Source organism: Cupressus sempervirens, chromosome 8 (assembly GCF_028749045.1).
Source record: "Cupressus sempervirens isolate cs-2001-9-10 chromosome 8, ASM2874904v1, whole genome shotgun sequence".
Taxonomy (NCBI): domain Eukaryota; kingdom Viridiplantae; phylum Streptophyta; class Pinopsida; order Cupressales; family Cupressaceae; genus Cupressus; species Cupressus sempervirens.
The window spans coordinates 628,225,053-628,243,061 of record NC_143125.1 but is presented as its reverse complement, the minus strand read 5'-3'; positions in this window follow the sequence as shown (position 1 = coordinate 628,243,061).

Here is an 18,009-nt window from a genome sequence, read left to right as displayed (position 1 = left end):
ACTGAGGTTGGTTTTTTTTATCAACATTATATTGCAAGGTATGTACATCAGTTAGCATTTGATCCTTGTGTTGAGGAGTTGATGGAAGGGAAATTTGCTTTGGGTTCCAATTCTTGTTGTTTATCTTGTGATGGCTTTTCACCATCAGGGGTGCATGGGAGTTATGGTTATGAGATAGTGGTCAGTGATCTACAGAGTTATGTTGACTGTAGAAGTTGTACAGTGTGTGGTTTCTCCATACTTGGTATAGTTTCATTCGGGAGCATTCACCATTGTTGCAGAGTTGGATTGTACATTTCGTATAGGCCAGTGGAATGCGTTGATGGTATTTATTGTGCTGGTAGTTTGATTTGTCCACTTTACGTGGGTTTTGATGTTCTAAGAGTTTGTGTCTCATGGGTTTCTGACTGTGGAAGTTGTGACTTTGGAGTTTGGTTGAGCAGTAATTGTCAGTTTGATTATGGATTCCTCTTGGTTATGTTGCAGAGGATATTGCAGGAGCCTGTGTTGATTGGCAATAGTATAGTTCATGACTACATTTGGGATCTAGGTGGATTGATTGGTTTATTGTTCAGCCATTGCTTGAGGACAATAAATATTTGGAAGGGGAGGACTTGTCATGTCCCCTTTTCAAATAATTAAAAATAATAATCTTTTCTAAGGCAGGCAGGCCCAAAAAGGAGAAGTTTCGAAAAAAGGGGATAATATTTGGAAGCTAATGGACTAATAAATGAAAATTATTATTAAAATATGTTTTATTAACCCCTCTTGGACGTGAGTTAGGGTTATGCCCTCTTTTAAGGGGTTTGGAGGCATTTTGGGGGGATTCCAGAACTTGATTTTTGCGCATTGCTTTGTTGTTCTTCAGAGGCTGCCAAACCTGTGGAGAAGGAGACCCAAGAATGGGAATTTGCAGGTTTCTAGGAAGGCTAAGGATGGATTTTGAAGCCATTCCATGTGCATGCTCATGCATAGTTTTCCTTTGTGCTGAACAATGCAGATTTGTGGGTTTTCGGGTGTGTTTTTTGTAAGAGTTTGGTGTTTCCAATTGAGTATTTCATATCAGTTTGGGTTGCTGCTGTATTTCAGACTTTTAGATGTTAAAATAGAGCTAAATATATATATTTGGTTGTGATTATACTTCTGTGATAGATTATTAGTGTTTTTGTGGTGTTTTCGGGCTATTCTGTGTTGTTTTCGGGAGCCCGATGAGCATTGTTTTTATCCTCTGTTTGGGAGCTGTTGTGTACATGTTATAAAGATCTGAAAACATCATTTTTTAGGCTGTTATGCTGCTGAAATTTCTATAAAAATTTCCACTTTTAGATTTGTTAATAATATGTGAAGCTATGAAGCTTTTGGCACTATTTTCAGCATACCCGATTTGGGGTTTATTGAGAAATTGGTGGATCTTTGAAATATTGGTTATTTGATCTTAAATATCTGATTAGAGGCTTGAAATATCATACAAAATTAGAGAAAGGGACATTTCAGTAGTATTAGAGCTATGATCTTGCTAGCCTGAGGGTTTGTAGAAGTTTGCATGTTAGTTTTGACAACTACCCAAATCTTGCATGACATAATTTATGGTTGCATGTTGCTTCTAATCAGCTACATGTCAAAATTTATGGTTGCATGCTACTTCTAATCATTTGCATGTTAGTTCTTGGTGAATTTGGTGGTTGCATGTTCCTAAACCAAAACTAAAAGCAATATCAATCAAGGAGTCGACTGTTAATCCACGAGAGAAAGCAAAAGATGTACATGTGTTTTTTAGCATAGTACAATAACTTAATTTGTTTTATTAAGTATCCATATTTCATTATATCCCTCACAAGAAGAAAATGAGAAAAAAAAGTATGACTTTATGTGAAATTTCAACTCTAATGATGAAATACATGAGATCACACTTGAAGCATAAAATGAAGTCAAGGAAATAATTAATAAAGAAGACTAGGAGAAGGAGAAGGGTGAAAAAGGAAAAGAAGATATCATAATAGAGGCTGAGGTTAGAAGTGTGATCAATGAAGGTAAACCTTCATTAATTGCTATTGATCTAGTTGAGAAGAGTATCATTCCACCAGAACATCATTCCCCATAGGTAGCAGTTAGTCATGTTGATCCTACTGATAAGGATAACATTCCTATGAGTTTAGAGATGACAATGAGGAAGGTAGAAAGCATTATTGAGAGCCATACTACATTATAGACAAAAAAATTGTTAGCAAGTGATTTGAACAAAATACTTGCTAGCATGGTGAAGGAAGGAGAATTAGAGTCTTAGGATGAGGATTCTCCAATGAAGATATCAATGATGGCCTTTGCTAAGGCAAAGGAAGGGTCTAAGAAGAAGAGTGAGAATAAGGAAAGGGTACTTAGTCAAATCTTGGACAAGGTTTTAAAAATATTTTATATTCAAATGAAATTTAAAGGTAACGTCATTGTTAAAAATTTGGATTTAGTACTTAAACATTTTTATGCTAATTTTTTATTAGTTGAGAAAACAACTAGAGATAAGGTAGATAAATATTATAAAATTGAAATTTTAGCAAGACATATTCTTCTATTGTATATGATGTTAAGTTCATAAATGAGCACATTAATGATGTAAAGGCATATATTTATGAAGGGAAGGAAATGTATATTCATTGTATAATATTAACCACACATGTAAATAATAGGTAGAAGGAAAAGATTTGTGTGATCAAGGTTTCTCAACAACTTGGTGGTGAAGTGAACATGTGGATTTCTTGCTGCGATCCCCAAATATCCTCTTTTGGGGGTTTGCACCAGTGTTATTACCATGTTTGTTTATGTTTGATTTGATCTTTCTTTCTTGAGTTTGGCCTTTCAATTGTGTGTCCCTCCTTGACTTTATTTATTTCTTTATCTATGCTTTTTTTTTCATTTACCCTTGTACTTGCCTTTGGATTGTCGTTGGATTCTGACTAGTTAGGTAGTTTGGCATTTATGTAATCTTACTTAGATGGCATATGACGATCCTAGAGGTATGCAGGAGAGTACATTTGATGAGATTTTCATGAAAAATACAAAGAGTAATACCATTGATAATAGTTTAAACATGGAGTTAGTTAAGTAGAATACCACAAATTCTTTAGGTCAAGTAGTTGTTGAAAATAGTTTTCCAAAAGGAGACAAACCCTCGTATAAGGCCATCCTTTTAGAGGATTTTGAGACTATTTTCCCTCCCTGAACAAAATTTGATGGAAAGTTTGTGGTGGCAACAATGGAAACTAGAGGAGTATTGGGAGGAGCCACCAAAGGAACTGGAGAATGTGGCGGAGTCTCCAATGCAAATACTAGACAAGGAGAAGATGGTAAGATCCCTCCTGCTTCTTGTAAAACTCTTCACTTGTCTCCAAATGAAGATGTGAAAATTGGCATTAGAAATGAGAGAGAAAGATTAAAAAATATTGCAATATGTTTTTGATACTATTGATTCCAAATTTATACATTCAAGAAGAATTTTTGATGAATGGCTTAACAATGTTTGGAGTGATAAATTAGGTATTCAAACTAGTTTTTGTAGAATGCTTAAGAAAGGTTTCTTTGTTATATTTTTTAAGAATCATGCTATGTAGGAGAAAGTATTGAAAAGAACCTTTTGGAATGTGGGAAAAATTACCTTTAGGGATTTATCCTAGTCAACAGACGGTAAATTTTAATAGGTCATGGCTAGGTCCCCTCCTCACTAGCTAGAAATTATCAATCTCCAATCAGAGTTTTGGTTGTTTCCTTCCTCACATGTTGAAAAAATTAGGCTCTATTCTCCAAGTAGAAGAATCTAAGGTTATGTTGCCTCACCTTAATGTTAGGGTCCTTATTGCCCTCTCCCTACAGTGAATGTTCCCAAGAATTTGGCCTTGAAATTGGATGAATCAATCTTTAAATGGGAGGTGAACCTCTTAGGTAATCAAAATGCTTGTTTTTTTTGCAAGAAAAATGACAATAATAAAAATAATTGCCCTATTCTTAACTCTATTGTTGGTAAACCTAAGCCCCCTCTTTTTTGTATTGTTGTTTCTAATTCACCTTCAAAACCATCTAGCCAATTTGAGTTTAAGTCTTCCTTTGAACCTCCAACTTTCCAACCCAGTGGTCATCTTGCTTCTGATATTCCTACCAAAAAATATTTTATCTCTCCTTAATCCATTATTTGAAGAAGACTATGAAGTCATTTCTACTAATAATACTTCTAATGTTGAGAATAATGCAACAATTTCTAATAAAGACTCTTTATCTAAGATTGATTCCACCAATTCAACCAAGAAAAATGCCCAACAATTGTCCTTAGAATCTACTAATGATAGAGAAACAAGGATGAATAAGGAGAAAATACATCCATCTATTGTATCATTTAAACATAGTAACCTTTTTAAAGAATAGATTATTGAGAAAAGAAATGATAATTTGAAGGAACCTAGAAAAACTGCTCCCAAGTAATCCCACAGAATAAGGATGATGCAAGTGAAATGATAGAGGCTCACCAAGAAGAAGGTGTTAAGAATAGGGAGGAGGCTTTTCTACCTAATGTTAGAAAGTAAAGTCCACCAAGATAACTAAGAGGTGGGGGGGGAGGGGGAGGGGCTGAATCAGTTATGCAATTAAACCAACTCTCAATATCCTTATTAATTCCAAAACATGTGAAGAGCAGATGTAACAACCATAGAAAGATCACCATACCCAATAACACTAGATATGTTAACTAGGGAAACCCTCGATCAGAGGAAAAACCCCAGTGGGGATTGTACCCACAAAATGATGTACTAATATATAAGTTCCTTGTAAGAGGATGGACCATGTTAGGAGTTGTTAAGCTATCATTTTGCACGATGTTGAATGACAGGAATTCTTTTGAACTCCTCTCTTGAAAAACCACTCAAGGATCAACTCCAAGGTTTTGTGCAATCTTGTGACCTACTTAAATCCACTCAATTGAAGATAAACATGTATGTTCACAAGGAAGACTTGCTGGTTCTAAACAATTTCAAATAATCTATTTAATTTATTGTTGTTTGAAAAGGTAACCACAAAAACAAAATATATTTTTGGTATTTTCTATTTTATGATGAATGCAAATTATCGATGCAACTATATGAATTCCTATTTTAACTAAGTTTTAGAAAAGCAAATAACAAAGATAAGGTAATGAGAGATTAAAGAAAATAACTTGAAAGGGAAATTCCTAACGGACATAAACTGCGATAATAACACGTCTATGAATTTAATCATCAAAAAGATAGGGTAGGAAAATAATGAGGAGTAGTGCTTCCTTAACTCCATTGATGCAATTGTCAATGGGAACTCAATAATAATCGAAAGATGTTTCACATTTCATAATCACAAGGCCACAAAAAGTGTGCTTATGCAAGACAAGACACTGTACAAGAACAATAGGTGATCATTTCTCCAATTTTTTACGTTAAGGAATTTGTTAACATGAGGGAAACACTAGAACTAAAATATCACACAATCATAACAACACAATAAAACCGTTGGCTCCATTATTATTCATGAAAACATGCATTCACAAAAATAACACACTTTGGCAGGAATAACTACACTCAGAAGACAATACCAATAACATATATTATTGCATCAAGATAATAGCTTGGAGTACATATTACATCCATGTATTTATAATAAATCCTCTCCTCATTTTGTGTTAGGAGTCAGAGCTCTTAAAAAGAAAACTCATGCTAAAAACTAATAAAACAAATCTAATTATATACAAACTGACTCTCTAAATGGTGATAAGTAGGTCTCCACCCTTGTTTATTTTCATTAATGGGTGCATGAGCCTTTACATGACACAAAAGAATAAAAGAATGATAAGATAAGAAGAATGCAGCTACAAGATGATCTAGGAGTCTCTGGAAGCTCTAAAAAAGGAAGCTTGACCTTCACTAGGCATTTTTGGGAGTTGAATTGTTGTCAAAATGTGTTTATGGTGCATGGAATGCTCTAAATTAGGAACTAGTAGTTAACTATCGGTGTATTGCTTATTCTTAAAAAATTGTCATTGCACCTCTAGGAAAAGCGCACTTGCGCACCTTGGTCACATGATCCAAAAATCAAAAAAATCTTTTAAGTGTCAAAACTTGATTTCTACAATCTAGGTTTTCTTCTCCTTTATACGAAAATGATGTGTGGATGTTTCCCTTTTAACTTTTGGATAGCAAAGATGATATCTTGAGGAGCTAATAAGTCTAAAGCTTCATACTTTATGCTCACTTGCCTATGGAAATCATGAAGTGTAATCTTAGCCACTACAGAAGACATGGAAGCCATGGTAATGTTCAAGACCTAGAGAGGCCTCTATATATTTTAGATATGTGCACCTATGCACCTTAAGAGATAATTCATTCATGAAATCTTCAAATTATGCACGTGCGCACTTGTGTACCTTTAGGGAATTGTGCAAGGTACTCAATTCACCAAAAAATCAAAGTTCCTAGTTTTGAAAATGGTTTCTAGGTTTTTCTCAAATGGGATTTTAGATCACTCTTGTGTACTTATTTTGATATTTTTGATGATTTAGGTCTATTTGCACACCTTGCACACCTATGCACTTTGCTCTTCAAAACTTGTAAAATTGTGCATCTTCGCACATGTGCACCTTCTAGAGTCCTTCAACTTATGCATATCTCAAAATTATAATGCACACTTGTGCACCTTCTAGAGATAATTCATTCACCAAATCTTTAAATTGTGCACTTGTGCACATGCACACCTTCAAGAAATTGTGCAAGGTGCTCATTTCACCAAAAAATCAAACTTCTCAGTTTTGAAAATAGTTTCTAGATTTTTCTTAGATGAGGTCTAGGAGTACTCTTGTGTAATTATTTTTCCCTTTTTGATTATTTATACCCTCCAACATTGTCATAGAATTCAACTCCTTATGTTTCTTCTATCCGAAATTCGAAGTCAACTGTTTTGAAAATGCACATGCAATACCATGGTAATTGTTTTGTGCTATGGATGATGAGGATGCCATTATGACCTATACAAAAGATAGACATCAATATACTAGTGTTAGGGGTTAAAAAAATGACATTAGCTGACTAGACCCTTGAACCCAAACTACAAAATTTACACTCCTTGAGCCACCTTGGAAGATATCCTATTATGAGGAATGAGATTTTGTGAGCCAAAAAAGGGGGTCCCCATTTCCAAAGTTGAAAATGGGACATGTCTTGTGGAACCACAACAAATAGACCTGACTGAAGGAAGAAATGATAGCCATTTCTTTATCAGCAAACAATTTTCAAATCTGTATCAAGTTTGCAACTTGGTTCTAGATGTCACTAGTGGTTTTTGAGAACTTCAAACAAGAAACTCAAACTTTTCAATTTTCATGCCCAACGTGTGTTCAATGTCTCAATTTCCTTTGACATCTTGAGGTGTAGTCTATCATGAGTATCTAGCAACTTGGAGAAAATATTTAGCTTAATTGGTCCATTCATCAAGAATCCTCATAAACCTATTTATGCATCACTATCTAACCAGATAAGAGAATCCATTCTGAGGGCTCTTTGCGAGTTACCAATTCTTTCCTTTTGAGTCTTTGGTAATCTTGTTTAACTTGCTTCACAGAGCTCACATGTTTCCACTTGATTCTTCCTTGGAGCATTTTCATGGAATAGGATAACTATTTTGGAGTGCATATCCCTACATATTTGATTACCTTTTAGAATTGTTTGGAATCTTTAGATGCAACACCTTTGTGATTTATTTTCTTTCTTCTCTATGCTAACCACACTTAGACTGTGGCCAAGGCATTGGTGTTGTTTTCCAGATCTGTACTTTAGTTGATAACTCTTGTGTTCCTCTTTTGATGAACTTTTAGGAAAATCTCATGCCAAATAGTGATCTTAGAAATCCTTTGAAAAGACCCTTTGTCTAAACTAGTAAGTTTTTAATTATCCCTTGCTACTATCAACCTAGATTTGAAAAATACCTAGATTATCAATTTTTAAATTTGTAAAGTGTTGAGAGCTATCAATCTACAATTCTGATTTTAAGGTTGAAAGTCCTCTTTACTTGTAAGCAACATTTGTATTTAGTTCATACAAGAAATTTTTTATCCAAATGCTTTGATGAAGAAACACCTCTTCCAAAAATCAAGACCAATTGGGGTGGACTACATGTTGGGCACAACCCTAACAAAACATAGTGACTCCCTACCTCAAAGACTAAAAAAGAAAAAGAAGCAAAAAGATGTGAAAAAAACCCAAACAAAATAGACTCGGCACAAAGAAAACTAACACCTAACTAAAAAGACTAATAAAATAAAATAATAATAAAAAAAATAAAAATAAAAACGTATATACAAAAAACCTTGAATAATAAGAATGTGGGGTGGTTGTCAACAGATTATCATTATGTGCAATAGTAACGAACCACCCCATATAGTTCTAAAAAATGTTGACTTTTCTTTGTATACAGAAAAATAAAATTTGGACAATCTTGGCTCAAATTCTGGGCACAAATCACACAAAATAAAAATTTGTGGTAACTCTCCACGACCATGATTAATCCACAAACAAGTTCTCTTACCTTTAGCATCATATAAATTGAAAATCATCAAATTGAGAGGGATAATGTGAAGATATCACCTGATCTAGTGAGTCCCCCATCGTAGGGGTACACTCACACATTGTAATTTCTACTTCTGGTGGTCTTATCTCATGGTACACAAATTCATGCACACATGGACACACTAGCATGGATGATGTAATATAGTTATCAAAACAAGACCCAAAAGATAGAACATTATTTTTATGGTCCCTATCACCACCATCATTAGCCTTAAAACATGAATTATCACCTTTAGGCTCCTTGAGACTAGAAAACTCAATCATTAGCCTTCCTTTTGAATTATAGGATTCATTAATATCATTAATCAAGGTGTTTCCTCCCTCATGTCCCAAAGAAGCATGTTCAAAATCATACTTACCCTCCATTGTGATCTCCCAAGCTAATAAGAAATTAGGACAACTTACTTTTGAATGGAACCCAAATGGATGGATTCTACATGGCTTAGTTATTTCATGGTCTAATATATGTGTAGAATACCCACAAAATGACATTTGCTTAGCCAAGCTTGAGACCAAATTAAGCATTCTATCCATCTCATCTAATGACATATCTTGTTTTGAGGAAGGTATCCTATCATTATCCAATGAGGAATCAATATCATAGTAGAAATCATTGATATCTTCTTCTTGATGACTTTCTGATTAAAAAATCTCATCAACCTCAAGATCTTTTGCATTTCTATCATTTTTTGCAACATTGAGAATTTTAGCAACTCCATGGAGTTTTGGAACTTGAACATTTTTCCCATCCTCAAAATTTCTTGGGATATCCGCACTTACCACAACATTAAAACTTGAAAATTTTCATTACTTTTGACAATTTCAACAGGCCTGTTTGTTTGCACTAACACATTAGATATTGCATCTTGGCAACTAGCACATTCCAAATCTGAATGAATCCTTTGATGAAGGTGATAATAGTTAGGAAGCAGATGGATGTTTGGATTCTGATCTTCTCCAAGATACTCCAAATTTCTTGTTATGTTATCCATAAAACCTTTCAAAACCTCATCCTTTACATATAATTCCTTCTAAACTATTGGGGTAATGTTGGTCAGAGCCTCATAATGCATTGGAGTATTACAAACCTACATATCTAGAGGAGTAGGATTCAACCATAGAGTGACATGATCCATTAGAGATTCTTCTTTTCTTTTCAAAATTTGTGTGTTCATATTATTGTTGCAACAAACATGTATCCCATAGGGTCCATGCTCTTTCTCTTTATTGAATAGGAACACAAATTCCTCTTGATCATCTTGATCATTTTTGTCTTTTGCATATTTATCATATGATTCAAACACAATTATACTAAACTTCAAAGGTTGTTCCTCCATGATTTGGGGAGGCTAATCTAAAACATTATTGTACCCATATCCATTTTCACTTGGACTCATACCTGTAATACCATTATTCTCATTATTGATGTTATCATAGGGGCCATAATTTCTGCTGTGATTTTGAGAATAATTATTTTTGGTAACAAGTTGTCTTAGATAATTACCTTGGTTTCTTGAGGAATTCAACTTTATTCTGCTGAGTTCATTGGATAAAAGAGACATCATCTTCTTCATGGCCTTAACCTCACTAGCCATATTGTTCTCAAGTTTAGCAGGTGAAGAAGTCTTTTGCTCAAAGAATACAGTCTTTTGGGAATCATACCTTGAATATGTAATTGTTGGGATTGGAGTAGCGGTAGCCTATTGCAGTAAAGGTATTGGACTCAACAGGAGCATTTGATTAGGAATAGTAGATGCTCTTACTAGAAATGGTGGTATGGATACTGTATTATTCAAACTGAAGGAAGACACAAAGTTCCCTCTAGCATGGGTATCTACCTACTTTGTGAATGTAATAGTCTCTGTGAAGACCTTATTAATGGTATCAATGTCTCTGGGTGGGAGCCTTCTTAGAAAAATAGAAGTTAATGAATCCATTATTCCCAAACAGATTTGGATGACAACCTCTTCTGGTACAGTGTAAGGAAACTCCATTCTTTAATACATCCTATAGAAGCGATGATTAAACTATGAAATAGTCTCATCGGGATCCCTCTTAATTGACATGATGATGAAAAAGGATAGATGAATCAATATAGAGCTTGAATTGTGCCAGAAACTTGCTCTTAAAAGAGTTCTAATCCCTTATTGATGTTGGTGGCAAATTGAGGTACCATTTGAATGTCATTTCTCCCAAAGTGTAAGGGAAAAGGTAACAGATCATGTCCATATGCTGAATCTAGTTTCGATTATAGATTTTCTTGAAAATTTTAATATGATCTTATATTGTTCATGATTCTCCATAGATGAACCATGGGCAAATTTTTTTTGTATTTTTGGGCAAGTCATGTAATGGACTAGTTAGGTTCAAAGGTGAAATTTGGACATTGAATAAAGCCATGGATTGATGGTTAGGTGTGTTGGAAATATAAGAGGAGTAACTAAGAGGGGAGGGGTGAATTAGTTACTACAAAAATAAATCCCAGATCCCTTAGATGCTAGTATAAAATGCAAATAGATAACTGAATACTGTTGAAGCTCGGTAAACACACAAAATGTTGTAACTCAGTAATAACTAGATTAGCTTGGTAAATGATTAACATATAAACCTTTAGATGTTATCTGTGATTACCATTACTTTAACTTAGTTGCAAAAACATAAAAGAGAATAACATGAACACATTTGACACTAGGATTTAATGTGGAAACCCACTTTGGGAAAAACCACCAATTGCAACTAGTTACTATTTTTCACTCTTCTGAAGTGAGCTCTGTTAGGAGTCAACCTGTTAAAGGTTACAAAACAAACTGTTAGGTGTGACCCTATTAGAGGATTTAATCACCCTATTAGGAGTGGCCTTGTCAGAGGTCTTGAGAACAATTTAATGAAATTGCCACCTTGTTAGAGGATTTGCCAATAGTTGTTAAGCCAACTCTATTAGGAGATTTAGATCACTGCTACAATGGTTAGGGAGTAACAATGAGATGACACGATTTCAATGCAACTGATTTAATGATTATAGATCTCTATTTTGGCTTGTACTTGATCCTTCCTGATCGAATATATCTTTATTGCTCCACAAGGATATTCTTCTTATCCTTCAAATTTGCTTCCTCTTCTCATCATTAAATCTTCAATCACATCATCATGAATTACATACTTTGAAATCACAACTTGACCCTATACTTATGTCTTCAACTTGGTCAAGTCAGCTCAAAAACAACTTAGAATAATCAATATTCATCACCTTAGTCAGCTGGAATCAATAGATAAATCAATTAAGCTTAATATGCCAAAATAGGAAAATCCTTCGTTAGTCAATCCAACTCAGTAGAAACTAACTCAGAAATGATTTCCTATGTTAACCAATAGAAGCTCGGTTAACACTACAAACTCATGAAAATCCTTTGGCAACCAAGTGAACTCGATTAGCACTGGTTCCATCCAACTTTCCTTTATTAACTGAGTGAGCTCAGTTAGCACTCACTTTCTACAAGTTTTCCTTTGACGCCCGAGTGTACTTGGTAGACACTACCTTCTGAACTAGGCAAACACAGGAATGTTCGATAAACACTAAGAACTATCTTCACTACTCGAGTGAGCTTGGCATATACTAACTGATAATGATATGACATTTGTGTAACATCAAAGACAACACATAATTAATCAATTGTATCTAACAATCTCCCTCTTTGGCATTGATGGCAGCACAACATGTCATAGCACAATGAAATTTTGGATTTTAAACTTGAGAAATCCCTCTATCAGCATGAGCTCTTCTTTTCATTGGATTCTATCTACAACAACTGCTACCAAGTTTATTCAGAACATTCTCCCTCTTTCAAAAAACTTCTTCTTTGGAAAACTTCTCTCTCTCTGGTTCCTTACTATATTTTGGTTCCTAAAAAAATAAATTCTTAGAGATATGACAGTAAACTTCTCCCTCTTTGACAACACATGCCAAAGACAATAATTCTATAAATACCAATGTACCTTAAGTACTAATTCTACAATATGCCCTTGCCAATTTTGCACCAACTTATTGATCTTCAACAGGTTCTGGTTGATGCATTCACTAAACTTCATTAAGTGAATTTTAGATAGGGGAATGACCCCTAGCTTACCTCTTAGATACAGAAATGCATCCTTAGGTAATGGCTTGGTGAATATGTCTGCAATCTATTCTTTTGTATTCACATATTCCAATCTGACTTCTTTATTCTGCACTAATTCTCTTAAGAAATGATATTTTATAGCAATATGCTTTGTTTTGGAATGCATTACTGGATTCTTACATATGTTGATTTCATTGGTGTTATCACAATATATGACTACAAGATCTTTGATTTCTACCTTCATTCCTTCCAACAGTTGTTTGAACCAAACAATGTTAGAACAATTGACTGTTGCTGCTACATATTTTGCCTTTGTTGTGGATTGAGATGTACAATTTTGCTTCTTGCTTGTCCTATATACTAGTCTCCTACCAAGAAAAAATGCTCCACCACTAGTGCTTTTTTTTCTGTCATCAATACTTCTTGCCCAATCAACATCGTTAAACAACTTCAAGTCCAAATTGCCTCCAAATTTGTACCATAAGCCATATTCTTCAGTACCTTTTAGATATCTCATAATTCTCTTGATTTCCATAATGTGATTTTCTCTAGGATTTTCTGAGAATCTTGCCACCATACCAACTCCTAATGCAATATAAAGCCTTGTATGCACTACATGTTAGAGTAAATAATTAGTATTTATGCTTTACTTAAGTTTACTTAGGACAAATGCATTATTTAATAGTTCTAGTTTAGGAGTTGTTGACAACACGAGAGTTTGTTCCTACCTTGTCATACTTATCCTCTCACCCACTTCGAGGATATCCCACATTTTGTGGACATATGCTTAGTTGTCAACCTTATCTCCTAGAGCTTTCTAGCTTATTCTACAAGCTTCCTAGAGGCCTTTATATTTGGGCTCTCCTATTGTAATTTCATATCTTTTCATAGCATTCATATAGCAATTTCATTTTCTTATTGTGAAATATATTTTCTTGCTTTGTTAAATTGCTTCAAGCTCTGATACCATGTAGAAGTTGATGAAAGCCAACTTCGCAACTCGCCAAGATCACCTTCATGCAAATAACCTGCTGAAGAGAAACCAAAGAAGGAAGCAACAAGAGCTTGGAGCAACTCAACAAAGAGAAATTTTATTGCAACAATGAAAAATGAAATTATCAGCCTCCTACCATGTAGATGCCACGTGGTAGTCTTTTTTTTTCCATGATGGCCATCTAGCTGTCAATTTTAAGCTAAGGGAATGCTGACATCAACATGACATCATCATTGCATCAACACACTTGCAAGCTCTCCAAGTTCCTTTTTGACCTACTCGCAATTTTTTGTACATAAATTGAGCATACAAAGGTATTTTTCCAATCCAAATAAAGTGCTGAAAAACTGGTTCCAAGACAGAGACATTGGTGTGGGTGTTTTGTGGTTTTGATGTAATTTAGTTGCCTATTTTTGCAATCAAAGTTGGATGTTCTATTTTTTAATCTGGTGAGCTTATCTTGTGCATCCCATCTCCATTTTTTGAAAACGTTATATTCTTGGAAAGCTGGTTCTATCATCTTTTCAGAAATGCTATCATTTCCTTCAAATTTTGCACCATGCTCTTTCTATCATGTTTTTGGCATTTTTTCTCTATGGCTAATATCTTGGGTGTTCCAGGTCCGAGGATCATTTTCATGGCATGTGATCTTTTGTTTTGGGATGTACTATCTATTATATCAGCTTTTTTACCTTTTTGATCATTGTTGATATCATTTGTAAGAATCTTTATGCAAACACACTGAGATAAAGTGCCACTCTCACATTTCGGGTTCATGAACGTTGTTTTGAAACAATTGTACTCGCACTATTTTATAAAGCACCATGGGGGGGAGGGTTAATTGTATGCCATTTTGTGCCCTCTTCCTTTGTCAATTGAGTGTCCCTTCCATGACATTAGCCCCATGATCTGTTAGTGACACATGCCTTTATAGGTGTTTGTACCTCATCCTCTCTCTTGTTTTTCTTGGTTCTTTCTACAGAGGATTTTGGCCCACTTTTTTAGTTGCATGTCACCTCACCCTGTTTGCATTAAGGGGGGTTATTCTATTGTTTCTAATGCTTCTTTGGTTTGATGGTTCGATGGAGTGAGCTAAGTATTTAGTATTTGATCCTATATACTAGGTGATTGCAGTGGTTGGCTACCTATGCATTTTCATTAGATGGATCATCTACCATATAAACACTCTTGGTTTGCAACCTTCTATTTCCATAGAGGTTCTTTAGATCAATAGTTTCTTTTTGGCAGAGTTTGTAGCTTTTTATGCTTTAGTGATGCTCTTCATGATCTTCTCTAGTTGGAGGCTTCTTCAGTCCTTCACTAGATTTTCAGCTATCTCTTTTTGGAGAGGGTTTTTTCCCACTAGGTTTTCTCCTTTTTCTCCAGTTTATAGAGATTGCACTGCATTTTTTTGCATTGTACATGGGTACCTAACATGGCCTAGTTGTCAAGACCCATTCTGCATTTCATCTTAGCTTTTGTAAGCTTAAGTGCATTCCCCTAAGTTGCACTTAAGGAGGGGTGTTAGAGTAAATAATTATTATTTACGCTTTACTTAAGTTTACTTAGGACAAATGCATTATTTAATAATTATAGTTTAAGAGTTGTTGACAACACGGGAGTTTGTTCCTACCTTGTCATACTTATCCTCTGACCCACTTCGAGGATATCCCACCTTTTGTGGATGTATGCTTAGTTGTCAACCTTATCTCCTAGAGCTTTTTAGCTTGTTCTACAAGCTTCCTAGAGGCCTTTATATTCGGGCTCTCCTATTGTAATTTCATATATTTTCATATCATATTGTACAATAATTTCATTTTTCATTATTGCAATATAATTTCTCTTTGTTGAGTTGCTCCAAGCTCTTGTTCTTTCCTTCTTCGGTTTCTCTTCAGCAGGTTATTTGCATGCAGGTGATCTTGGCAAGCTATGAAGTTGGCTTTCATAAACTTCTACACTACATACTACAATTTTCCAATCATTGATCTATATGTGGTTTGATCTACTACCTTGGAATCATAATTTTTGGAAAGCTTATTTCCAGTAGACATAGGGGTTCCAATAGGTTTTGAATCTTCCATTCCAAATTTCTTTAGTATCTCCTTGATATATTTGGATTGAGTGATGTAGATACCATCTTTGTTCTGCTATATTTATAACCCGACAAAGAATTTTATTTCACCAAACATGGACATCTCAAATTCTTTACTCATTTCTTTTCAAAATTCTTTACATAAGTCATCATTTCCTATAAATAGAGTGTCATCAACAAATATTTTTTCCAACACAATCTTCTTATCTAGTCCTCTTTGATATGTGGACTACTATTGTCATTTGTTCTTTGAAAACCAATCTGTACCAAGTAATTATGTAGTCTTTCATACCAAGCTCTAGGGGCTTGTTTGAGACCATATAATGCTTTGTGTAGTTTACAAACCATGTCTCTTTTGCTAGGATCTACAAAACCTTCTGGTTGCTCAATGTAGATTTCCTCATCAAGAATTCGATTCAAGAATGTAGATTTGACATCCATTTGATATACTTTAAGTCCTCTATGTGCTGCATATGCTAGTAAACTTTTAACACCTTCTAGTCTTGCTATAGGAGCAAAAGTCTCACCATATTCAATACCTTCTTCTTGAGAATAACCTTTGCACACTAATCTTGCTTTGTTTCTTGATACTTTTCCATCTTCATTTAGTTTGTTTCTAAATACCCACTTTGTACTAATTACATTTTTATCCTTGGATCTAGGAACAAGAGTCCAAGTTTTGTTCTTTTCTATTTGTTCTATTTCTTCATTCATTGCTTCAATCCAACTTTCATTTTCTATAGCATCCTTAACACTTCTAGGTTCAAATTTAGCAAGTAAACATGTACCTTTTAATTTGCTTCTTGTTATTGTTTCATTAGATTTGTCTCCAATCATCTGATCAGGTGCATGATGCCTTCTGATATATCTTGCTAACATAGGCTCCTTGGTCTTTGAATGAGTTCCACCATCTTCTTAAATTTTAGTTTCAAGCTTGGGTCCTCTTGCCTATGACTCAGGTCCATCAGGCTAGGTTTGAACTAGCTCAGTAGCCTCTGATTGTGACTCGAGTCCTTGTAGCTTGGGTTGCAATATTTGCAACTTGGTAACTATTGAAGCTTCTGGGGACTTAAGAGATGAAGCTTCTTTTCTCTCAGATAGATTTGGTCGAGTGTCAAGTTCATAGTAAATAAATCTTTTGTAATCTTCAGGTTCCTTGTTGCATTCTTCTTCACTCTTTTTTGTAAATTCATCAATTTTGACATGTGCACTCTCTATAATTTTGTGAGTAGACAAATTCAAACATCTATATGCTTTACTTCTGCAGTAGTATCCTAGAAACATGCCTTCATCACCTTTTACATCAAATTTTTCTTTTCTAGATTCTTTCAGTATATAATATTTGCTACCAAATATTTTCAAGTATCTTGCATTAGGTTTGTAGTCATACCATAGCTGATAAGGTGTTTTGTTTGAATCTTTCTTCAACTGAACTATGTTCAAGGTATGAATTGCAATGCTGATAGCTTCCTTCCAGTATTTGAGAGCAACATTCTTTTCAATCATCAGTATTTTTGCACAGTCCATGATAGATCTATCTCTTCTTTTAGCTATACCATTCTGATGTGGTGTACCACGAGCTGATACTTGTCTTTTGATTCCTCTTTCAATGTAGAAATTATTGAATTCATGGGAGATGAATTCACCACCTTTGTCTGATCTTAAGCATTTTAACTTCTTTCCAGTTTCTTTTTCTACTCTTGCTAGATAACACTTGAATTTTTGAAAGGCTTCTGATTTTTCTTTTAGGTACATCACTGTCATCATTCTAGAGTAGTCATCAACAAAAATAATGAAAAACTGGTCTCCACTATAACTCTCAATAGGTCCACATAAGTCTATATGAACAATTTCCAAGACTTCTTCTGACTGATAGTCTTTGCTCTTGAAGCTTGACTTTCACATCTTACCAATTTGGCAATTCTTCTATAGACCCATGTCAAGTTTCTTCAAACTAGGAATACCTCTTACTCTTCTATGTTTGCTTATTTTAACTAGATTATCAAAATTCACATGACATAGTCTTTTGTTCCATAACCTGCTTTCCTCTACTTGAGCAATAAAACATGAACAATCACAGAGATCAAGATAAAATAGATTACCTTTTGTTTGCTTGCCAGATCCAACCAGATTTCCTTTTTCATCTAGTAATTTGGCCTGTCCATTCATGAATTCTACCTTGAATCC